Source organism: Physeter macrocephalus, chromosome 21 (genome assembly GCF_002837175.3).
Source record: "Physeter macrocephalus isolate SW-GA chromosome 21, ASM283717v5, whole genome shotgun sequence".
NCBI lineage: Eukaryota > Metazoa > Chordata > Mammalia > Artiodactyla > Physeteridae > Physeter > Physeter macrocephalus.
The window spans coordinates 92,720,646-92,747,052 of record NC_041234.1 but is presented as its reverse complement, the minus strand read 5'-3'; the positions used below and the strand labels follow the sequence as shown (position 1 = coordinate 92,747,052).

Below are 26,407 nucleotides of genomic sequence, written 5' to 3'. Positions count from 1 at the left end.
CTTGGGCACCCCAAGGCTTGCAAGCTTTGGGAGGAGCTACAGAAAGCACTGGTAGCATGGACATTGGTATCTCATCATGGACACTAAGCAGTCAGATTGCTCTAAGTAGCCTTGCAAGCAGAGGGGGTGGAGAAGTGGAAGCTGGAACAGTATAGGAAAAACATCAAACCAACCAACCAGGGTGGGACTCCCAGAAACAAATGGGATGGGGTGGGACACTTGAAAGTGGTGTGTGGTCTTACAGGTCTATGCTTACCTAATAAGCATATATAACTTACTGGGAGCCAAAGGTGGAATAGTCTACTTTTCTGGAATAAGTAACAAGATCCTTCAGGGGCCAGTCTTAGGGACCCTTTTGAAAATCTAAGGTTGTTTGAGGGTCTATGCAGAAAGAGAGGGATGTAGCAACTCTTGATTGCTCTGTAGCCTGGACTGCAACAGATTTCCCTGTGCAGAGAATTACTGTGCCTTGTGGATTCTTGATGAAGAAAGGTCCCTTACCTTCAGTCCTTAGCAGATTAAATTTGGAAAGGAGGCCCACAAGGCCACTGATAAGTGCAGGAGGCTGGTATAGACCTGCATAAACAGTGTTCAAAAGACTAAACACCAGATGTAGACCCGGGACTGTCAAAGAATGGTAAGGTCACCATAAAGAGCTTTTCACAAGTAATGTTAAGAGCAGGAAGATAATCAAGAAAGAGATACAATTGACAATGATATAGTGATGGATGATAAAGACAGAGCAGAACTCCTCTGCGCTCACTTTGTACCTATATTTCTGTTAAGGAGAAATTTTCATACTGAAAAGTCTAGCCCAGGGCTTTTCAAACTTTAACATGCATATGCATCACTTCAGGATTTTGTTAAAATGGAGATTCTGACTCGATAGGTCTGGGTGGGGCCCAAGAATGTGCATTTCTAATAAACTCCCAGGTGACGCTGATGCAGCTGGTCTTCCAGCCCCACTCTGAATAACAAGAGTCTAGACCAAACATTGGTAAAGGAATAAAAGTCCAGGATGGATAAAATGGTTATCTAAAGAGCATCTCATTGCTTTGACCAAGTCCAAGTCTCTAGTCTGGACAAATTACATCTCTCAGAGTATTGGGAGTGCTTGCAAATGAGACCCCTAAACCACTCTTGAGGATACTTTTATTTTCATCAGTGTGGAGACTAGGAGAGGTGCTAGAGGCCTGATGACAGGCAGATGTGATCATAGGTTTCAAAAAAGGAAATAAGAGAGGAAGTGTAACGGACAGATCAGTAAGTTTGATGCTGATTCCAGGAGACAATCTAAAATGGATTATTTGAAAAGGATGGTTTGTGTTCACTGGACCCAGTGTGACTTCACTGAGAATAAAACCTGTCAGACAAGTTTCATTGTCTTTGGCAGGTTTACCAGAATGATAGCTCTGGGCAGCAAGTGAAATGTAGCAAAGCACTAGCTGAGGACTTTCAAGATGTTATTTGTGCAAAAAAGCACAGCAGTGACTGGCTGTGAAGGCAATGAGGGGGATTAGTAACTGGTTGATCCAGTCTGCCTGGAGGGCCCTGATTAATGATTAATAGTCCCCGAAGGATAGCCTCTTGGACTGTTATAAGGCTTCATCGTACACCTGGTCTGTTTCAGTAATTTTATCACTCAACTGGCTTAGATCAGCAGTTCTCAAATGTTAGGGTACACCAGAATCTCTTGAGGGCAGGGGATGCTTGTTAAAATGTTGGTTCCAAGCCTCCAGTCCTGGACTCTGATTCGGCAGGTCTGAATGCATTTTTAATAAGTATCTCAGGGTGATTCTGAGGAAGGTACTCTGTGGAGCTCAATTTGAAAAAGCAAACAAACAAACAAACCCTGATGAATAGGAATGAACACAGGCAGCTCAAAACACTCTTTTTAAAGTGTGTATTTGGGGTTTCCCAATTGACTAGGGGATAGCAAAGCCAAGGGTAGTATTTCCTAAGGGAGAGATCCCTGGGTCCTGAGGCTGCCCATTTTCTTGATTCTGAATGAGACTGAGAGTGGGAAAGTGTTTTTACCTTTGCTCTATATTGTTTGAATTAATTTTTTTTTAAGTCCAGGACTTCTGCTTTCTAGAAGATGGAATACACGTACTTTTTGCTATTTCTCTGGTGAAATACAACTAAAAATTCTTGACATTGTGTATGAAACAAACATATGAAGACTCTGAAAGGAGGAGAGAAGGCAGATCATCTTGGGATTTTAGGACCCAAGGAATGATCTGGTGGTGAGTTCCTCAGGTTTCCTTTATGCCTCATATAGCCTAGACTTGGAGCTGAAGAAGGTGACAACCCAGAATGGCCTAGGAGGGCAACCCGGACCTGGCAATGAATGCAAGCAAAAAAGCCCCAAGAAAAGTGGGGCCTCTTTAGCCAAAGGCCAGAAAAGGGACAGCCTAGAATGACAGAAAATGTTTAGATAATAACTGCTTTCCTCCAGCCAAGTGCTACAGAAAACAATGTGGCCTCACCCCACCCCGATCAGCAAAGGCCAAGTGGGGAGCTGAGATTTCCACCTCACCAGGTTGCAATGAAGCACCCCGAGCCCCTTGCCAGGGTGGTGTCAGAGGAGGCGTGGCGGAGAGTGAAGACTTTCACCGCTGCCCAGCAGTAACGAGGCTGCCTCTCCTCATGGTGTCACTAGAAGCCGCGTGGAGGCCAGTGACAAGGTATCTACCCCTCTTGGCCAGGGAGGTATCAGCGGAGCCTGAGTGGGGAGCTGAGACTTCCAGCCTCACTCAGCAGCCCCTCCTCAGTTGTGAAAGAAGGCTCAAGGGTAACCTGGACCTTCACCACCACCTGGCAGGAGCATGACAGTATTTCCTCTTCCCCCGGCAGAAGTGTCACAGGAAGCCAGCTAAGACAGAGCATTTACATAGGATCCAGAGTCTCATAACATAATACCCCAAATGTCAAAGTTTCAGTCAAAAATCACCCGTCAGACCAAGAACCAGGAAGATATCAAACCGATTGATTGAAGAAAGACAATCAATAGACACTGGATATCTTTCCCAGGGCGGCTGTAACATAGTACTACAAACTGCGTGGCTTAAGAACAACAGAAACTTATTGTCTCACAGTTTTGGAGCCAGGAAATCCCAAATCAAGGTGTTGGCACAACTATACTCCCTCTCAAACCCACAAGATTATTTGAACGACCCTATAATTATTAAGGAAATTGAATTTATCATTTAAAAACTCCCAGAAAAGAAACCTTCAGGCCCAGATAGCTGTACTGGAGAATTATACAAAACATGTGAAGAAGGATTTATACTAATTCTACCAATGCCTTCTAGAAAGTAAAAGAAGAGGGACTACTTCTCAATTTGTTTTATGAAGTTAGTATTAACCTGATATCAAAACCAAAGATATCACACAATAAACTAAACACTGATAACTCTCATAACTACAGATGCAAGAATCCTCAACAAGCTATTATTAAGTAGATTTCCACAATGTATAAAAAGAATCATATACCATGACCAAGTGGGATTTATTCCAGGGATGCAAGGCTAATTCAATAATTCAATATTCAACAATTAATCAATGTAATCCACCATATTCACAGAAGAAAGTTTACATGATCATCTCAGTAGATGGAGAAAGGACTTTTTTGACAAAATGCAGCACTCATTCAGAATAAAAACTCTCACTTCACTAGGAATAGAGGGGGGACTTCCTCAACTTGCTAGAGAGCATCTACAAAAAATCCCTGGAACCTGTTATCTCACATGGCAAAAGAGACTTTGTAGATGTCATTATGTTAAGGATCCTGAGATGGGAAGATTATCCTGGATTATCCAACATAATCACGGGGTCCTTATAAGAGGGAGACAAGAGGATCAGAGTCAGAGAAGGAGATGTGACGATGGAAGCAGAGGTTGCAGTGATGTGCTCTGAAGATGGGGTAAGGGGTCACAAGCCAAGGAATGTGGATGGCTTATGGAAGCTGGGAAAGACAAGGAAACAGATTCTCCCCTCTAGAGCCTCCAGAAGGAATGCTGCCCTGCTGGTATTCTGATTGTAGGACTTCTGACCTCCAGAACTGTAAGATAATACATCTGTGTTGCTTTAAGCCACGAAATTTGTGGTAATTTGTCAGAATAGTGATAGGAAACGAAGGCAGAAATGATGGCCTTGCTAGTGGAGGTTTGAAAGCCTCTCTAGCAACACCCTTGGCTCCTGCCTGGCCTGTTGATTCCTGGAAGACAGAAGTGATGCAGAGCTGAATTCATAACATGTTTTCTGTCTTGTTCTTGTGGCTCTTAGCATTTGTTTCTCTGGATAGCATTAATTAGCCTCCGATTAGATGTGTGCTACTTGTGGACAACTTGAGTCAGCACATCGCACAGGAGGACCTTGTGTGCTTAACAGGCAGGCAGTACTAATGCTTTGCAATTGTGTATTATGTTGGGGTCTCTAAAAGTTTCTCACGTATGACACAGGCGTCAGCATAAATTGAAAATCTGAGAGCGGGAATCGTAGGAGGTCTACAGAGGAGGCTGTAAAAGTGACACTGAATGAAGGAGAGAGAATCCTTCCCAATTGGGGAAGGGCCAACTGCCCGGGAAAGGAAATGAACTCTCCTTCCCCTGTAAAAATTGGTGAAGGCTCACAACCTTTAAATCTTATCCTGAAAGCAAAAGCCACTGGGGATTAAGAGGTGGCATTATTCTGCCTACCATGATTTTCCATCTCTCTGCTCTGGAGAGGCCATTTCTCTCCATCCTCAACAGACGCCTTTCCCTGTGGCACCTCCCATATGCCTGGTGCTGGGCTTTCTGTTTATGTTCACTGTACGGATCTATAAGAAACTTTTGGCTTTTGAATTTGTTGCTTTTCTGTTTTGCTTTTAGTTAGATGAGCCTCAGGATGAAGAAGATGGCCTCAGTCCTCACTGGCAGGGAATCCCTGAGTGTAAACTAGGAGAGCCTAGGAGGGCTCCTCTCAGTCCTGAGATATGGGTCTCATTCACAGCAGAGTTTAAGGAGTGAAGCTGGTGGGTGTTCTGAAGTGGCCTGTCCCTGTGAGCTCATACCAGTCAGTCAGGCCCTTGGTCTGTACCACCCCTAGCCTGCCCCTCCCACAGTCCCTTCCCATCTCAGTAAATCACAAGTCCCATTTTCCAGCTTCTCATGCAAAAACTTTCCTCTCACATCTGACATCTAAATCATCAGCAAATCCTGTTGACTCTACCTGCAACATATATTCAGAATCTAACCACTTCTTACATCTCCCCGCTACCGCCCTGGTCTAAACCGCCATCACCTTTCTCCTTAGTCATGGCATTAGCCTTCTATTTGGTCTTCCTTCTTCCATCCTTGCCTCCCTTCCATTTATTTCCAACACAGCTGCCACAGAGACCCTCTTAAAAGGTAGGTCACATCATGTTGCTCCTCTTCTTATAACTCCAGTGGTTCCCCATCTCGTTCTGAGGACAAGGTAAAGTCATGGCCCGCAAGCCTCTGCACACATAGTCTGGCTCCCAGGTCCCTCTCTGACCTCATCATCTACTCCTCTCCCCCTCCTTCCCTCAGTCCCACCCCCTGGGCCTCCTTGTTCCTCCTTGAACATAATAGATAGGCTTTTACTGTGGGTCCCTTGTTCCCTCTGCTAGAATGCTCTTCCCCCAGATATCTGCATGGCTCTTCTCTCACATCCTTCAGACCGTTGCTTAAATATTTCCTTCTCGATGAGTCCTTTTCTGGCCACCATTTCTAAAATCACAGTGCCCCCTCCAACACCCCCATCCTCCCACCCCCTTTCCCTGCTTAATTTTCCTCCATAGCTCTATTCTCCATCTCACATATTATCTCTATCTACCTAGCTTTGTATTATACAATAAATTGTATATTAAGATATTTTGTTATAGAAAGTATAATTTGTTAATTGTCTGCATCATCCCCACCAAATGTAAATGCTCAAGGGCAGAGTTCTTTCTCTGTCTTGTTCATTGATGATTCCCCCAGTGCTTTAAACAGTGCCTGTCACATAGTAAAAGCTAATAAATATTTGCTGGATGGATAAATGAATGAATTTTACACGTTCCTCACAATCCAGTCCCCCACTTACTACTTTCTCACCCAGCTCTAGCCTCACAAACTTCCATGCCTTTCATTGAGACAGGAGTTCACTTTGCATCTTAAAAACCGATGTCTCCAAAGATTAGCCCCACCCCCACTGAGGGAGTTTCAGGTGTTCTAACCAGAAAGTTATCATTCTTGGACGATATCTCCATTTGGGGACCAGGTGGACCTGGATATGAATGCTGGCTCTGCCACTGGGTAGCTGCGGGTAAGACCCAGAGCAAGTTGCTTCATTTCTCCAAGCCCCAGCTTCCCCCATGGAGAGTGAGAATATTATCTGCGATCATGGGGTTGCTGGGGGGACTGAAAGTAGGCATGTATTGCTTGTGCCAAGAGCAGTGCCCGGCACAAAGGTGGGATCATACTGTGTACAATGATCTGCAGTTGGCAATCCCTGCACAAATCAGTTTTGTACATATATCCTTAGATACTGGTTCTTTAATCCCTATAGGATAGATTCCCAAAGTGGGGTTGCTGACTGCAGTGGTATGTATGTGCTTTAAAAAGAGTAAATAAATGGCGCCAGATTATTTTCCAGAAACAGTTGTTAACGATTCATACTCCTGCCAACTGTATGTGAGAATGCCTGTTTCCCCCCCACCCTTACTAGTACCAGATGTTATCAGTCTTTTTGCCCGTCTGATTGGGGGAAAACGGTATCTTGTGTTGATTTCCATTTCCTTTATCATTTGTAAAGTTGAACATCTTTTCATATGTATAGTATTCATTTGTATGTCCTCTTCTGTGATTGCCTTTACTTGTCCAGTCGTCTTTTGAGTTATGTATTTTTCTTATCAATTTATAGGTTGGGGATATGGAGAGTGACTGCTAATAGGTATAAGTTTCTCTTTGGGGTGATGAAAATGTTCTAAAATTGGGTTACAGTGATAGATCCACAACTCTGTAAATACACTAAAAAGCTTTGAATTTACACTTTAAACCAGTGAGTTTTATGGTATATAAAGTATATCTCAGTAAAGCTGTTAAAAATGAAAAAAAATATTTGAAAAGGTGACTTTAATAGCTGCATAAAATTCCCCTTTATGGAATTATCATATTTTATTTAATCACTTCCAATTGCTTCTAATTATTTACAAGATTTTACTCATAAAAAATTCTGATGAATATCTTTGTACATAAATATCTGCTTTTTCTCAGGATACATTCTTAGACAGGAATTACTGGGGGAAAATATATGATTTTTAATAAAAAATAAAATAGTTGACAGTGATTCCATGTCAATCTGAACACCTTAGAGTTTTCTTAGGTTCAGAACGCCATATACATATACAGTACCTCGAAACTGTTGTTGGCAAGGTCCTTCCTGCTATGGTGACACCAAGTGCCACTATAATTGATGCTAGAAAACAATTTCAGGTTCAGTCACACAAAAATATACAGTGTACTTCTTGCTTTATCGCCAGTTGTTTAATTGTTACAAACTGATTGCTAGAAAAACAAAATGAGAAGCGAAATTGCTTTCCCTGGCCCACATCCATGGGGAACAGAGGCTAATTTTAGTGTAATTTTTGGCAAAAGCAGGAATCAGTGCCTATGTGGGTTTCATTTCATCTTGTTAGCATATGCTGGAGAAAATGTAATAATAATAAGAGTAATAATAATAATTGATACTCTTGACTGGTAACTATAAGGTCCTTCTCTGGGCAGAAAAGAGCCTATCTTCTTGGTTAATGGTGCTATATAATAAGAAAGAAATTCACCCAGAAGGATCATGAAGGAAAGAGCTTATATTTCCTACCTGTTCTCTAGACCCACCTCAACCCAAGCGCTTCCTCCATCATCGTATCTTTAGATTTAGCTGGACAAATTTATTGGTGGTGGTTGATGTATTGATTTCCAGGACATTAGCAATACTTAAGAGAAGAGGCTCTGTGCTGTAATGGGAAGTTTATTGGGATAGGAGCAAGAATCCTGGATTTTAGTCCTGACTCTGCCATTTACCTGTTATATGATTTTAGGCAAATCATGTGCCCTATGTGGATCTTAGTTTCCCATCTCTAGTTGATTTCTAAGGGCCCTTCCAATTCTGACATGCTATGGTTTTAAGGAACGATAGAATTAGATCTCTTCCATTAAGGAGTAGGGCAGGGAACAAATTTGGGAGTTGAGGCCAGAAGAAAGAAATTGAGTCACGTCAGAAACCTAATACGATCTAGGATATTTTACGTTAGGTTCTTAAGATCATCATCAAAAAAATACATAAAAAATACGTCACTAAAAAATACAACTCTATACATTTACTAAAAATCACAGAGCCATAAGCATACAATGCTGGATTTTGTAATATGTAAACTATACCTAGGTAAAGTCTTAAAAATATACATTTGATAGTAATTTTATCTCCAGATAATCATGGGTAGGGTGTATCAAATCATGTGACTTGAGATTCTGCTCATTTACTTGCATGCATGAAAATGAGTGAGAGTCGAGGAACATGTTAATAATCTTGGGAGTTTTCCTGGCCCAGAGAAGCTGCTGGGCTCTGGGGAGACTGATGGAGCTAAAATGTCATTGTTGCAAGGGAGGCAACTATTGATTTCACTGACAAACCATGTAATTATGGAACACAATGCCTAGTTGCATTAATTAGAAGGGAGCGAGAGAGTGGAGCTGGAGGCCCTGCTGGCAGGAGAGAGGAAGAGTGTAAGATCAGTCTTCTCTAAGGTGTGGCTGGAGTGGGCAGGGACTGGAGAAGGGGAAGCTGGAAAGTAGGTTGAAGGCAGAAACCAGTTTCAAGGTCTCTATGAAAAAGGTATATGATTTATTACCTTGAATTTCATGTATTTTAAATAAAATCATATATTTAAAAATACTCTAAAATTGTAAAGCACTATATAACTAAAAATATTTTTAACAGGTAATACAGGCATATGGTAAAATTCAGATGGTATAAAGAAATGGCATAAAGAGATAGTGAAAAGTAAGTCTCCATCTACCCTTGTCACCCATTTGTCCTTCCCAGGAACATTCAGTATTTCAATTTTTTTGTGTATCCTTCTGGAGTTATTCTATTATTCTATGTATATGTGTATGTGTATATATATATATCACAAATGACAGGGTACTATTCACACTGCTTTTTTTGGTCTTTATTTGTTTTCACTTAACAGTATAGCTTGGAAATCACACCTTTATATTGATTTGCCTTATTCTTTTTTAACATCTATATAGTATTTCCTTGTACTGCAATTCATTTAACCAGTCTCCTTTGAAGGACATTTAATTTGTTTCAGTGGCATCTGGTTTATTTTCTTAAATTAAAGTTCACCACTGAACAGCAAAACCAGTCCCCAACATGGTGTTATTGATGAACATTTTGGGTTTTTTTTTTTGTTTTTCTTTTTGGTTAATATACCGATTTCTTTTTTTAATTTTTAAAACATTTTTATTGGAGTATAGTTGATTTACAGTATTGTGTTGGCTTCTGGTATACAGCAAAGTGAATCAGTTATACATATACATATATCCACTCTTTTTTAGGTTCTTTTCTCATATAGGCCATTACAGAGTATTGAGTAGAACCAATTTCTTGTTATTTGTATTTTTTCAGTGAGTAATAATCTTAGTATCCCCAAGACATTTTAAAAAAACTGTATTTTAATGATGCAATAAAGAGCTGCAGGTAAATCCTAGGACAAATCACTCCTAAAGAACTGATTTAGCCTGGCCAAATTGAGTCTGCCAGGCTGGGCAGAGGTTCCTACAGATTCAGGCTCCATTTTGGAAGGGGAGCTCAAGTCTTCAAGAACACTTCTTTGAAAGAGAAGAACCCAGAGAGGTAGCCCAATGTAGTAGAAAGATCTCAGGGTGTGGAGTCAGAAGACTTGAGTCCAGCACCAGTTTTGTCACTAACTAGCTGTGTGACCTTGGGTAAGTCACACCCTGAGAGTTTCAGTTTTTCCCCATGTGTTAAATAGAGGCAGAAATTTCAAACCCATAATGCTGTTGTAAGGATGGGATGAATTAACTGCATTTCATAAAGTGCTCTATAAATATTAATTATATGTATTACCTTAAGGGACAGAGGCGTAAAACCAGAAAAGCTAGAGCTCCAGTTAGAGAAAATGCGCATACGTGCACAAATTGCAACCTGAAAGCTAAAAGATGCGCTGAGAAAGAAATAGCTCCTTCTTGGCTTGATATGTACTAATTCAGAACTTAACAAAGGGCAAGGTAACTCTTTTTGAAAAAGTTCCTGTAGGTCTACAATTTGAATGTGCATCCTTGTCACAAACTGTTGGAAAGCATACTGCTCTTCTTTATAAACAAATACCTTCTTTTTCCTCCTTTATAGTTCTCTGCATTACGACCCATTGACCAAGGATGGAAGCCCATAACTGTCAGTGAGCGTGAAAGAGGATTTGCAGGAAAATGCTCTCTATTTAGACATGCCAGTACAGAGAAACCCAGCAGGTGGTTTTAAGAATTGAACCATTTGACATTTCATTAGGATGAGACCTAGAAACAGTACTAGGAAGGAAAAACCAACCAGCATCCTGTGAGACGAGGAAAGGACAGGGTGAGGGAGAGAGACTAGAGTGTAAATTTATTTATTAACTTAGTTGGTTGCACCGGGTCTTAGTTGCAGTGGGCGGGCTCCTTAGTTGTGGTGTGTGAACTCTTAGTTGCAGCATGCATGTGGGATCTAGTTCTCTGACCAGGGATCAAACCCCGGCCCCCTGCACTGGGAGCGTGGAGTTTTAACCACTGCACCACCAGGGAAGTCCCTTTTTTTTAGAGTGTAAATTGATGTAAGATTTTTGGAGGATAACTTGACAGTATATATATTAAAAATCAAAATGCACATACCCTATCCTTTTGCCTCACCTTCCTGAAAAATCCAGTCCTAAATCCATTGGGTGAGGCAGAGCATGGTAGGCATCCATGGTGGGGAGTATGGGGGTGCAGACTTCGGTGTCAGAGACCCAGCAGGGTGAGGAGGTGTCCCTGTGGAGGGCAGATCAGAGTCCAAACAGGTGGATGGAGGTGTCGTCATGGAAGAGAGGCCTGGTGTGGGGAGTCAGAGCCTGAGAAGGATGAGGAGGAAATCTATGTAGGGGAGCAGCTGGTGATGGAGAATGAGAGGCCCTAAGCAAGGAGAGCAGACATAGTGTCAGGGAGGGTGACAATGGAAATGGGAGAGTGGTTACTGTACTAGTTATCTATTTCTGTGTAACAATTTACCCGGAACTCAGTGGCTTAGAACAACAAACATTTAGTTTTTATTTTCATTAAAAAAAAATTTTATTTAGTTCTTGGCTGCATGTGGGGATCTTAGTTCCCTGACCAGGGTTCAAACCCGTGCCCCCTGCAGTGGAAGCATGGGACCTTAACCACTGGACCACTAGGGAATTCCCAACAAACATTTATTATTTCAGTTTTTTGTGTTAGGAATCTAGGCACAGCCTAGCTCGGTGCCCCTGGTTCAGAGTCTCTCACAAAGCTACCACCTGAAGGGTCAACTGAGGGAGGATTTGCTTCCAAACACATTCATGTGGTTGTTAGCAGGATTTAGTTCTTCACGGGCTGTTGACCGAGGGCCTCAGTTCCTCCATGGCTCTTGGCCAGAAGCCTCCCTCAGTTCCTTGCCATGTGGGCCTCTCCATGGGGCAGCTAGCTTCCCTGAGAGGAAGAGAGAGAGAGAGGAAGCACATGAGGGACGGAGGGAGAAAGAGAGAGAGAGAGAGAGAGAATTAGACAGAAGTCTAACCTAATCTTGGAAGTGACATCCCATAATTTTTGCCATAGTCTATCATTAGAAGTGATTAACTAGATCCAGCTCACACTCAAGGGGAGGTGATTACACAAGTGGATGAATACCACCAGGCAGGGATTGTTGAGGGCCATCTTAGAGAAAAATATCCATACTACCCAAAGTGATTTATAGATTCAATACAATCCCTATGAACATCCCAATGGCATTTTTTACAGAAATAGAAAAACAATCCTAAAATTCATATGGAACCACAAAGGACCGTGAATAGCCAAGCAACCTTGAGAAAGAAGGAAAAAGCTGGAGGCATCACACATCCTGATTTCAAAACACATTACAAAGCAACAGTAATTAAAACAGTATGGTACTGGCATAAAAATAGACATATAGACCTGTGGAACAGAATTGAGAGCCCAGAAACAAACCCACACATGTATAGTCAACAAGGGTGCTAAGAGTACACAGTGAGGAAAGGATAGCTTCTTTGACAAATGTGTCGGGACACAGGGAATATAGCCAATATTTTGTAATAACTTAAGGGAAAAAAGAAAAAAAAATTATAAACATCAAAAAATAAAACAAAGCAGTATAAACGAAAAAGTTTAAAAATTTAAAACAACAAGAACAAACCCAAATGGTGTTGGGAAAACTAGACATACACATACAAAAGAATGAAATTGGACCCTTATCTTACAACATATACAAAATCAACTGAAAATGGATTAAAGATTTAAATATAAAACCAGATACAGTAACTGTTAAAAGAAAACATAGGGGAAAAGCTTCATGACGTGGATATGACACCAAAAGCACAAGCACGAAAAGCAAAAATAGACAAATGAGACTACATCAAACTAAAAAGATTCACCACAGCAAAGGAAACAATTAGCAGAGTGAAAAGGCAACGAATGGAATGGGAGAAAATATTTGCAAACCATATATCTGATAAGGGGTTAATGTCCAAAATATATAAGAAACTCCTACAACTTAACAGCAAAAAAAATCAAATAATCAGATTATAAAATGGGCAAAGGACTTAAGTAGACATTTCTTCAAAGAAGATATACAAATGGCCAACAAGTATATAAAAAACTGTCAACATAACCAATCATGATGGAAATGCAAATCAAAATCACCTCACATCTGTTAGGATGGTTATTATCAAAAAAGACAACAGATAAGAAGTGTTGGCCAGGATGTGGAGAAATTGGAACCCTTGTGCACTGTTGATGGGAACATAAAATGGTGCAGTCACTATGGAAAACAGTATGAAGTTCCCTCAAAAAATTAAAAATAGAAGTGCCATATGATCCTGCAATGCCACTTCTGGGTATGTATCCAAAAGAATTGAAATCGGGATCTCAAACAGATATATGTATTCCCATCTTCATTGCAGCATTATTTATAATAGCCAAGATATAGAAACAACCTAAGTGCCCATTGACAAAGGAAGGGATAAAGAAAATCTGGCATATATCTGTATATACATACATGTACAATGGAATATTAATCAGCCTTAAAAAATAATGAAATCTGCCATATGCAACAGCATGGATAAACCTTGAGGACGTTATGCTAAGTGAAATAAGCCAGTCACAGAAGGACAAATACTGCATGTGTCCACTTAGATGAGGTATCTAAAGTAGTCAACTTTGTGGAAAAATAGAGTAGAATGGTGGTTGCCAGGGGTTTGGGGAAACAGGGCATATGGAGTTGCTGTTTAAGGGTATCTAGTTTCCAGTACGCAAGATGACTAAGTTCTAGCGATCTGCTGTACAACATTGTGCTTACAGATTACTGTACTGTAACCGTAAAAACGTGTTAAGAGGGTAGATCTCATGTTAAGTGTTTTTACCACAACAAAAAAAAAGGAGAGAAAAAGAATAGTATGGTGCTTAGGAGGTAATCTATATCTTTGTTTGAACCAGGCTTCATTTTAACTAGCTATCCTACCTTGAGCAAATTACCCTCGCTATGCCTCAATTTCCTTTCTAAAATGGGGATAATCATGCTTGTCTCGCAAGGTATACTGAGAATTAAATAAAATTTTGTCTGTAAAGCAGGTAGAACAGTGCTTGGCACATGAGAGGCAGTCAATAAATAGTAGTTATTATTAAAAAAGGAACCTCCCAGCACAGTTATATAAGGGGGATTGATAAAATGAGAAAATATGTTCAAAATATGGAAAGGGAGAAAACTAGAATGAACCCTATGGTGTTGGCTGGGATATAGCAGAGTGAGCTCATGGCCAAATGGATAGATAGATAGATAGATAGATAGATAGATAGATAGATAGATAGATATGGATATAGATATAGATATATTATGTGTGAGTGTTGTGTGTGTATAAGCATGTGAGTAAAAGAGTATAAAAGAAGCCTCTAGAGGGCCAGGGAGCAGCAACACACCGATAGCAATATCCACACCTAGTGCCCAGATTTGGCTTCTAAATACTATTTTCCATGAAAGAGAACCAAGTCTTCTCAGAAAAATGGCTGATTTCAGGACTGGATAAGTGAAAGTATGAGATGAACCTGGACCATCTTGTGCCAGAAAGTAAGGAAGTGCACAAAAAATGATGGGGACACATTAAAGGGACACAGAAGCCAGGTTGAAGGAGTCCCCACTGGTCAGATCTAGGACAACTTGATCATCAAAGTAAACAATGATAGTAATGGATTATAACCCATTGAATAAAAGAGGAAGCCATAAGTCTATACTGATATAAATAAACAGGTGAACAAATTGAAAGTTTGATGGGAAATGGAAGATTTACATAGTCTCAAAGGACTTCTCCACAAAATATTTATTAATTACAAAGAATAATTTCACAGTGGAGAAGCCTGGCACATACCACTTTAGTCAAGTGATCAGAGTGAACTCATCAGTAATAGGACACACTGAAATCGAGCACCACCTGACAGAATGAAGAGTACGGTGTCACTTCTGTCATAGGCCTGCCAAAGGTATGTAACCTGAATCTAATCATGAGCAAACATCAGGCAAACCCAAGTTGAGGGACATTCTCCAAAATAACTGGCTCGTAGTCTTCAAAAGTGTCGAGGTCTTGAAAGTCAACAAAAGACCAAGGAACTCTTCCAGACTGAAGGAGATGGGAGGAGACGTGATAACTAAAAGCACCATATGGGTCTGAACTAGATCCTTTTGCCATAATAGAGCCTTTGGGGACAACTGGTGAAACTTGAATGGGACCTGAGGATTCGATGTTAGTAATCTATTAATGTGAATTTCCTGATGTTGATGGTGGTGTCATAGCTAGATAGGAAAATATCCTTGTTGGGCAAAAAAATACACACGAAATCATTCAGAGACGATGGGGCATCAGGTTGGTAACTTACTCTCAAATGGCTCAGGAAGAAAAATCCAGGACATTCTGTATTGTACTTCCAACTTTTCTGTAAGTTTGTGATTGCTTCCAAAAAATAATAATAAATAATGAAAAGAATGTCATGGTCATGAAAGGCAAGGACAGCCTCAGGAACTGTTTCAGATTAAAGGAGGCCGGATAGAAATGACAAATGCAATGTCTGATCCTGAATTACATCCTGGAACCACCCCCCCCAACCAATTCTTTTTGCTACAAAAAATATTATTTGTACAATAGGAGAACTATGAATATTTTCTGTAGGTTAGATAATAGTATTTTATCAATATTAATTTCCTGATTTTAATAGTTGCACTGTGCTTATATAAGAGAAATATTTTGTTCTGAGAGATACATGCTCAAGTATTTAGGGTTAAAGGAACATCATGGCTAAAATTTACTCCCAAGTGGTTCAGAAAAAAAAGAGAAATATGCATATATATTGAAAGGAAATGATAAAGCAAATTAATAAACTATTAACAATTGGGGAAGCTGAGTGAAAGGAACATGGATGTTCCTGCAACTTTTCTGTTAAGTCTGAACTTATTTTATAATCAAAAGTTATCAAAAAAGCACATACACTTTATCCTGGCAATTCCTTTGCTAAAAAAATACCCCACATGTATATAAAGGTACGTGGGTATTCATTACAGTATTATTTGAAATAGCTGAAGACCAGGCTCAAACAAACTGTCCATTGATAGAGGTTTTCCCACATCACAAAACACTGTGTAGCTGTTAGAAATAAGGAGAAAAAAAATCACCTCACACTCATTAGAAGAGCTACTATTTAATTTTAAAAAACCCCAGAAAATAACAACTGTTGGCCAGGACGTGGAGAAACTGGGAACCCCTGTACAGTGTTGGTGGGAATGTAAAGTGGCCCAGCTGCTGTGGGAAACAGTATAGAGGTTCCTAAAGAAAATTAAAAATAGAATTACTATACGCTCCAGCAATCCCACTGCTGGGTATTTATCCAAAAGAATTGAAAGCAGGGTCTCGAAGAGATATTTATACACATATGTTCATAGCAGCACTATTCACAATAGCCAGGAGGTGGAAGCAACCCAAATGTCCACTGACAGATGAATGGATAAACTAAAATGTGGTATATACACACAGTGGAGTATTATTCAGCCTTAAAAAGGAAGGAAATCCTGTCACACGCTACAACATGGATGAAGCTTGAGGGCATTATGCTAAGGGAAATAAGCCAGTCACAAAAAGACAAGTACTGTATGATTCTACTTCTATGAGGTATCTAAATTCATAAAAACAGAAAGTAGAAATGGTTGTTACCAGGGGCTGGGGGAGAGGGGAAAAGAAGAGTTGTTGTTTAGTGGTTATAAAGTTTCAGATTTGCAAGTTGAAAAAGTTCTAGAGATCTGTTTCACAAACAGTGTCAATATACTTAAACACTATTGAACTGTACACTTAAAAATGGTTAAGACGGTAAATTTTATGTTGTGTCTTTTATCACAATAAAAAAGGAGTAAATCTAGATGTTCTGCTATGGAAAGATCTCCAAAAGAGATCATTAAGTGAAAAACCAAGGTGAGAAATTGCATGTATGCTATGATTCTGCATGTGCCTGCCTGTGTGTGTGTGTTTGTGTGTGTGAAAAAGAGGATATATGTTTGCCTTTGCCCTTAAAAATTCTGGATGGATACATAAGAAGCTGTAAACAGTGGTTACTTCTAGGAGTGAGGCTGGGGCTTAAAGAGGGGAAAAGTATTTCTACTTTTTCATTTTACTTTTTATTTTAAAGTCTTCTGCACTTTTTTTTTACCATATGCACATATTATATTTCCAGTAAATGTTTAACATTTTAAATAATGGCTAATAATGGTGCCAGGCATTGCTCTAAGCACGTGCATGGAGTAGCTTATTTAATCTGGAAAGTAACTCTATGAAGTAGGTCCTTTATTAGTATTATTGCCATTTTATAGAAGGGAAACGGAGTCTCACAAGGGTTGAAGAACTTAGACTCTAAATCCCACCATTTTAACCACTACTCTATGCCTCTATGCTTCTTATAAAAAGGAGTCACTCTTCTTCCTTTTGTTAAAGACAAACTATACATATATACTTATATATATGTAATGTATATAGTATATAATCTTTAACAAGCACATCTGGTGTATGGCCATACAGTCCTCAACATATGCACTGTTTTCTAGGCTAGTTGAGATTATATTGTACATACAATTTTGTATTCTGCTTTTCTTCCTCTCCATATAATGTCATTTTCCTTTTAAAACATCTCTTCTCAAGTCCTCTTATAAATAGTCATAGTGTTTTTAGAGCTGGTAATGAGGGCCCCAGATTCATTTTAGGGAAGAGGAAGAGTAATAAAATCCTTGGAAAAGAAAAGCGTGGAAAAAAGTTGGGAAGAAAAAAGTGTGGGTCTGCAGTTACTAAGAAATGGCTTCTGTTTACTTGTTCATGACTGTGAAAGTCTAGATTCTATTTTCCCTTCTTTCTTTATCTTTATTATGTTTTTGCTCTATTCATATTTGGACAGTTTTGTTGGGGTTAGTATGCCTAAGTGACTGTGTCTGGGGAACAGGCAGACATTTTGGAAAATTTTCAAGGAATCCAGTTTTAGGAAAACTGGAAAACCAAAAGTAGATTATTGCTGTTTTAAACTACTAAAAAAAAAAAAACGGATATAATGATGGTGAGTCCTAGAGTATTACAATGTTAGACCCAAAGTACAGAGGTTATCTAGCCCAATTCCCCCTCGTTTTACAGATGGAGAAATCGAGCCCCAGAGAAGTAAAATCAATCACTCTACTCACGAGCAACAACTACTGAGCCCGCGAGCCACAACTACTGAAGCCTGCATGCCTAGAGCCTGTGCTCCGCAAGAAGAGAAGCCACCGCAATGAGAATCCCCCGCACTGCAATGAAGAGTAGACCCCGCTCGCCGCAACTAGAGAAAGCCCGCATGCAGCAACAAAGACCCAACACAGCCAAAAATATATAAATAAATAAATTTATTAAAAAAAAATAAAAATTAAAAAATACTTAGGAGTTAACCAAAGATTAACTTATACAATTATAAGCTATATAATTAACTTATACAATGAAAACCACAAAACATTGCTGAAAGAAATTAGAGAAGACACAAATAAATGGAAATACAAGCCTGCGCGTCCGGAGCCTGTGCTCCGCAACGGGAGAGGCCACAACAGTGAGAGGCCCGCGTACCGCAAAAAAAAAAAAAATAAGAATCCACCTGCCAGTACAGGGGACACAGGTTCGAGCCCTGGGCCAGGAAGATCCCACATGCCGTGCAGCAACTAAGCCCATGTGCCACAACTACTGAGCCTGCACTCTAGAGCTCACGAGTGACAGCTACCGAGCCCGTGAGCCACAACTACTGAAGCCCGCATGCCTAGGCCTGTGCTCCGCAACAAGGGAAGCCACCACAATGAGAAGCCCCCGCACCGCAATGAAGAGTAGCTCCCGCTCACCGCAACTAGAGAAAGCCCGCATGCAGCAACAAAGACCCAACACAGACAAAAATAAATAAATTTATTTTAAAAATAAAAATTAAAAAATACTTAGGAGTTAACCAAAGATTAATTTATACAATTATAAGTTATATAATTAATTTATACAATGAAAACCACAAAACATTGCTGAAAGAACTTAGAGAAGACACAAATAAATGGAAATACAAACCAAGTTCATGGATTGGAAGACTTAATATTGTGAAGATATCAGTACTTCCCAAAGTGACCCACAGATTAAATATAATCCCTATGAAAATCCAAATGACATTTTTAAATAAATAAATTTATTTTAAAAATAAAAATTAAAAAATACTTAGGAGTTAACCAAAGATTAATTTATACAATTATAAGTTATATAATTAATTTATACAATGAAAACCACAAAACATTGCTGAAAGAACTTAGAGAAGACACAAATAAATGGAAATACAAACCAAGTTCATGGATTGGAAGACTTAATATTGTTAAGATATCAATACTTCCCAAAGTGACCCACAAATTAAATATAATCCCTATGAAAATCCAAATGACATTTTTTGGCAGAAAGAGAAAAACAGTTCCTAAAATTCATATGGAATCTCAAGGGCCTCTGAATAGCTAAAACAATCTTGAAAAATAACAGAGCTGAAGGACTCAAACTTGTTGATTTCAAAACTTACTGCAAAGCTACAGTAATCAGAACAGTGTGGTACTGACATAAAGACAGACATAAACCCATTAAACCGAATAGAGAACCCAGAAGTAAACCCTCACATGTATGGTCAAATGATTTTTGACAAGAGTGACAAGACCATTCCATGGGGGAAGAACAATCTTCTCAAGAAATGGTGCTGGGAAAACTGGATATCTACATGTAAAAGAAATGAAGTTGGACCCTTGCCTAACACTGTGTACAAAAATTAACTAAAAATGGATCAAAGACCTAAATATATGACCTAAAACTATAAAATTCTTGGTGCAGAAGTTTGAATTAAACTCCTTAGTTCATGTCTCATCATTTGAGCCTCAAAAGGTATATCTGTTGTTTCATTTGTTTACTCTTTTTTGCTTTATTCCCTGCACCCATAATCAGTTGAATGTATTTAATGACTAACCTTTTATTTATGTTTTTTTAAAAACAGTTCCATTTAGTTTTAATTTACATGTCATAATATTCACTCATTTGAAAATATATAATTCAGTGATTTTTAGCAAATTTATGGAGCTGTGCAAACACCACCACAATCTAGTTTTAGAACATTTCCATTACCTCCAAAGGATCCCTTTTGCCCATATGCAGTCAGTGCCCCTCCTATTACTAGTGCCAGGCAATCACTAATCTGCTTTCTGTCTATGGATTTGCCTTTTCTAGACATTTTATAGAAATAAATGACTGCAATATGTAAAAAAAAAAAATCAATCACTCTAGGCCACACAGCTATTAAAGGCAGAGTCTGCACTAAATTTAGGTCTCCTGATTGCTAGGCCACTGTTTTATAAAGCTTCTGAAACCCTTTAAAATCAATTAATTAATCCTTGTAAGAACTCAGTGAAGTAGGTTAGTGTTATTTATTCTGACTTTAGAGCCATTTACTGAAAAAGTGATTAGATGTCTGGAAGCCAAAACTGATTCTACTGTAATTAAACATGTTTTTAATCACTCCAAAAAGAACAGACTATTAAGTAGGCTTATCATCTTAGGAATTAACTCTCAGTTTCTTGCACAACCAGTTTAAAGATCACCACTCTCACCTGGCATCTTAAATTCCTTTTATATTAGGCATAAAGCCTGTATTTTCGTGGGAAGATTAAGCAAGTGCATAGCCCTTAGATTAGCTGTGTCTCAGTGGTCCTCTAGTCCTCAGCAAATGAGTGAGCGGGGGATGGGGAGTGTGTCACCGCTGGACTTGCACAAATTATTAGAATGCATCCATTTGCCTCTTGGTTTTCCTTCCAAATGACTTCCTTCGGCTGCAATTTCTTTTTGGCCCTTTTGCTATGTGGAATAAGCAGGGGACACACAATAGATTTCTTTATGTAATTTATTGTGGTAATTATGTCTGAATATGATAAAATAGTTTGCCAAAGCATACTTTAATTAAGATTTGCATAGAAGATTTTTTAATCACTAAAGCAAATAAGTTGGAATGTTGAGTTCACAGTTGGAATGGCAGTGGTTGTATTATAGAGCTAGGGAGTAGGTGGGTTTGGAGTTCAGGGCCCCTTGTCTTTCCTTTCTCAGATTGCCTTGCTTCTAGTATTCACTGCTCTCATGCTGTCAGCTTTGGCATTCCACCAGAGCTTGTCCTTTCCAAAATGTATCTCTAGTGCCAAAATTATTTCCTGCCACCATGAAAATGCCCAGGCCCCCAGTTCCCTGATCTCAGCCAGCAGGAGACAAGGGATTAGAGACAGAGCTGAAAGAAACCTTGGAAAGCATCTCATTTGATTTTATAGATGGGGAAACCGAGGCCTAGAGTGGCATGGTCATGTGTCCAAGGTTAATAGCAGAGCTGGAATTCAAATACCCTGAGGAATGATTTAACCTAGGTGAGTCTTAGCTTCCTCCCCCGTAAAATGGAAATCAAGATATTTACTCAGGTTACTATGAGGATCAAATACAACAAAATAAATGAAAACACTTTGAAAACTCCTGTTTGTACAGGTACCTTAAATTTTTTTTTCCTATTAAGCTATACTGCTTACCTTATGCTAAGGGTTGATAACTAATAAACGTTAGCATGTGGATCTTCCAAGTGCGATCTGCATTTTGAAAGAGGAGGTCCTGAGGACCCGTCTAACCCTAGAGGGAAAAAATGGACACAGAAGCATTCCAGGTGCCCCTCAAAGCACTTAGCTGGGCAAAGCCATATATTTTAGCGGTAAGAACAAAGCCTGCTTTCAGAGGCCAGGGACCTAAGAACTTTGTAAAGAACCTGAAAAACTGCCCACACAGTCATTCTAGCATCTAGGGTGGGGTTTGATTACATTAGCTTAAAAGCCCCCTTTAACACTGGAGTTCTGTAATTGTGTGATTCCAGTTGATTCATTTTTACAGCATACAGTCCTGTTCATGTGCTTTCTCTTCAGACCCAGAAACATGAACACCTATAATATGTCACAAATTGCTGTCCTGATCCTCTTGTATATACATTTTTTATTGAGATATAATTAACATATACACATATTGTGTAAGTTGGAGGTGTACAATGTGGTTTAATTTATCCTGATCTTAAAAAAAAAAGAAAAAAGGACCCAACACACTCACACGATAAGTACATACACACACGCAGAACACTTTAATAAGCTGGGTTTTTGTAAGTTAATGTAAACATGAAGGAAAAGGGCCACAACCTCTGGCCTTCAAACTGCCAACCTTAATGGAGTAAGTTTGAGTATTACTTAATGATACTTGGCAAGAAAGAAAATCCCAGTTTCAGTCTCCCCCAACCCTTCAGTTATTTGGATGAGAAGAAGTCCAAACCAATCATTGCAATCGGTGGCCTGATGTCTGTGTAGCAATGTGATTGGAAGCAGGATTGTTACATTCTACTTGGAAGCACCTGATGGAGGGATCAAATAAAATTTTTTAAAAATCACATGTTTCTGCCCCCTGTATAAACATGTGATTCAATGGATGAATAAGATACACCAGTGTGATTTACAACAGCAAAGACATAGAAGCAACCTAAGTGTCCATCAACAGATGAATGGATAAAGAAGATGTGGTGTATATATACAATGGAATATTACTCAGCCATAAAAAGAATGAAATGTTGCCATTTGCAGCAACATGGATGGACCTAGAGATTACTATATTAAGTGAAGTAAGTCAGACGGAGAAGGACAAATATGATATCCCTTATATGTGGAATCTAAAGAAATAATACAAATGAACTTATTTATAAAACAGAAACAGACTCAGACATACAAAACAAACTTATGGTTACCAAAGGGGAAAGGGGGGGAGGGATAAATTATGAGTTTGAGATTAACAGATACATACTATTGTATATAAAATAAACAACAAGGACTTACTGTATAGCACAGGGAACTATATTCAATATCTTGTAATAACCTATAATGGAAAAGAATCTGAAAAAGAATATATATATATATATATATATATATATAAAACCAAATCACTTTACTGTACACCTGAAACTAATACAATATTGTAAGTCAACTATACTTCAATTAAAAAAAAAAAATACATCAGTGTGTTGTAGGTCAGGATTAGGAGGGTAGGAAGCAGGTTATTCCAGACTTTGTATCAAAGGCATAGAAGTGTTGGAGACCATGGCTCATTTGAGAAACAACAGGGAGTTTTTGACCTGAAGCGTAGAGTGCTCTGTGGTGGAGGTGGAACCACTGGAAATGAGGCTGCAAGGCCAGATCACCAAGGGTTTTATATGCTTTGCCATGGGTTTTGGATCTTATCCTGAAAGCAAAGGAGGGCAGAAAGGAAGTAGAAAAGGATTCGAAGCTGGGATGGGCTTTGAAGTTGGAGTGTGGTGGAATGATTATATTTGTGTTTTAGCGACAACTCTCGCTTCTGGTGTAAAATGGGTGAGGAGAGGATATTTGGAAGGCCAGCCAGGAGGGTGCAAGGCTAGAGGCAAGCGGCCCGGTTAGGAGGCTCTTTGGCAGTTGTGCAAACAGGATGGGGGCTGGAGCAAGGCAGTGGTAGCAAGCAGAGATGGAGAGAGATTTAGGACAGAATGAGCAGGCAAAGAGGTCTCAGTAGAAGAGAGTGAAATTAGTACCCCTGCCCCCAAGCAAAACCCAGTGACATTTACCAGCTAATCAAGTAGAAAACAGACCCTTGTGGTAGCAGCAGCAGTGAGAAATAGCCCCAGGGTGAGTTGACAATAAATCTAATATGCATCAGCCATGTGATATGGCAGTCAGGAAAGCAAATGCCATCCTTAAGAAGCTAGAGTAGAAGAGTCTAGTGGCTGGGCAAGGGACATGATCAGGTAGAAGCGTCTGTGCCCTGGGGTTGGGGCGATGTGTGGGGGAGGTTAGACTCAGTTCCTGCTTTCTACTTTTGAAAGATATAAGGGAATTGGCTTAAACTCGAAGCAGAGCCTTGAACCCAGGTCTTTGGAGCAGACTCTAGTCTGGAAGAATTGTGGGGCCGGAAGACTTGTCTTCAAATTGTTGGACCACCATGGGGAAGAGGGGCAAAGCTGGCTTTGCGTGAAGTTACCAGAGGGCCGGTTTCACTCAGCCTCAAGCCACGAGGCAGAGACCCAAGCGGTGGTCTGTGGAGCCAGTGAGTCCTTGTCATTGGAAGTTGTTCAGACTAGAGGGCAGGGACCCTGTACGTGGGAGAACAAAACCAAAAGCCCAAAGCAAAAACAACCAGTGCGAGGATAGAGTCAGTCGATGACCTTCGAGGTTCTTGCTGATCCTGTGATGTGTAAGTGCTGGCCAAGCGCGCGTACATTTCTCAGCAGTCCTGCCTCAGGGATGAGGTGGATAAGGGTACCTCTCTCGTTCGCTTTCTTATACTACTTTATTCAAAGCAAATAGGTCGTGTGGAGGTCGGCAGACCAGGTGAGTTGCAGCCTCTAAATCACTGTAATTCCGTCCGGGGGTGGGGGTGGGGGGAGCCTGGCAAAGCCTTGCAATCGTCAAGAGCAACCGCGCAGTGGGATAAACTTTGGCTGGGGCTTTGCCGCACGAGAGGGGCGGGGTTACTTGAATGGGTCCTCAGGAGAAGGCGATTGGCCCCGGGGGAATCGAAGGGGCGGGACTAGTCTATTGTTGCCATTGGTCCTGCGGGCAAGTTGAGGGATGGCAGCGAGGGGGGCGGAGCCCGCGAGGGGAGGCAATTGACTTGGCGAGAGCCCACCGAGGGGAGCTAGAGGGCCGGCCGGCAGGCGAGCCCGCAGCCAGGAGCAGGGAGCTGGGAGTCCGCAGCCTGGAGCCGGGAGTCGGCTGCGCGAGCTCGCCAGGGCCGCAGCGGGGCGAGGGGCGCACGGGGCGTTGGCACCGGGAGGCGCGCCTGCGTCGCCGACTTGGATGCGGCGGGGACGCTTCTGCGCCCCGTGCGCTCGACGCGAGCCATTCAACAGCTGGCCTCGCGGGCTACAGTCGCAGGGAGCCACTGGGAGGTTTGCAGGTTGAGACTGCGGCGACTGGAAAGAGGCGGCGGCAGCGGCAGTCCGGGTACCCCAGCGGAGACCCGAGTGGAGACACAGCGGCTTCCCAGGCTCCCGGTAAATGTCCTCCGCTCTGCTTGCAGAGCAGCAGCCACGTCCCGCTGCGTCTCGGCCGGCCGGCCGGCCGGCCTGGCCTATGGGAGCTGGGTGCCTGCAGACAGGGCCACTCCAGACCCTCGGCGGGGATTGGGGAGGGGATGCTCAGGAGACCCGGGTCACTCCGCCAGCCCCTGCAGAGTCAAAGAGTTTCCAGAGATGCGCCTGGGCTCTTCCCCTGGTCCTCTCCCTTCACCCTAGACCTTGCCGCAAGTCCCCCGGTCCTGGAGCCGCACTAGGGGGCGCTCTGGCACCCACTCAAGGGCTCGCTTCGGCCGCTGCTCCCGCCGAGGTCACTCGAAGCATTCCCCTGGGGTACGCTGGCGGTGGCATCCCGTTAACGGGAACTGAAGGTGCCCTCTCCTGTTTGGTCCGCACGCCACGGGCCGGGCGCTCTGCTTCCCCCCCTGCTCCTGTGCACTCATCCAATTAATCAGCAGCAGGGCGCCGCCGCCCCCGCCGCCCTGTGACCCGGTCCTTGGCTTCAGGGATTTGTCGAGAGTCTCTCTTGAGGTTTCCAGCGCGGGTGGAATAAAACTGTTCTCAATCTGACTGGGGTAGCAGGGCTCACCCACGGTCACGGGGTCCTGAGCTTGGTTTGGGGTCCTGAGCTTGCTTCCAGGGAGGAAGCAAGTTGGAGAGGCCCATGCTGTAGGAGAAACTGCCGTCCCCGAATGCGGGGCAATCAGGTATTCTTGGTCCTTGGGACTCGCATCTTCTTTACGTTTGGTCTCCTGCATTTTGCGATTTTTTTTAAAGCCAGCCACTACCGGAGAACTTTTGAATGTTGCTAACTCCGAGGAGTGAGATTTATCGGAACACCGGGTTCCAGCATGAGGACTGGTTACCCTTTGGACTTTTTCACTTTCTCTGTATCTTTTCTAGATTGAGATTAAGGTCTCAAAGATCAGGCCCATTTGGTCCTGTTCCTCTGATCTAACTTTGGAACTTCATGCTGTTGAGAGCGTAAACTTGTGCAGGGATAGGGCTCACTCTTCATGCTGAGAAAACCACTCTTGGGGATAATATAGTTGGGATCTCTCCAGTTCTGAATTTTTTGTTTGTTCTTTAAAGAATGTGGCATTCCAGTAGTAACATTTTTCTGTGCCCTGTGTCTTTGTTTGGGAGGGAGTCCCTCAAAGCATGGAGTGACTTGAAGCATGGAGTAACGGTACATGAAGATATTTTTACTTTGGCTCTTGTTAAGCACAGAGAAAGTGACAAGTGGAATAGGCCCGCTGGCACGGGTGCCCAGGGGATGCCAGCTATCATGTATATCAGAGGATGGGTAGGGCTGACTGGAGGTGGAGTAACATGGGGGGGGAAGGGCAGAGCCAGCAGAGACCATCTTGGCTGCTGTGATGGGGCATGAGATTTCCATGTAGTCCCAGCCAAAGAGCACACCTGCAGTGTGGCCC

At 41.3% G+C, this 26,407-nt stretch overlaps 1 protein-coding gene across 1 annotated transcript in view; it reads left to right on the top strand.

Annotated features, from left to right (window-relative positions):
- LOC102992180 (A-kinase anchor protein 17B) overlaps window positions 1-26,407 on the top strand; it is a 109,928-nt gene that overhangs the window by 56,481 nt on the left and 27,040 nt on the right. The gene's annotated exons all lie outside the window — the stretch shown is intronic.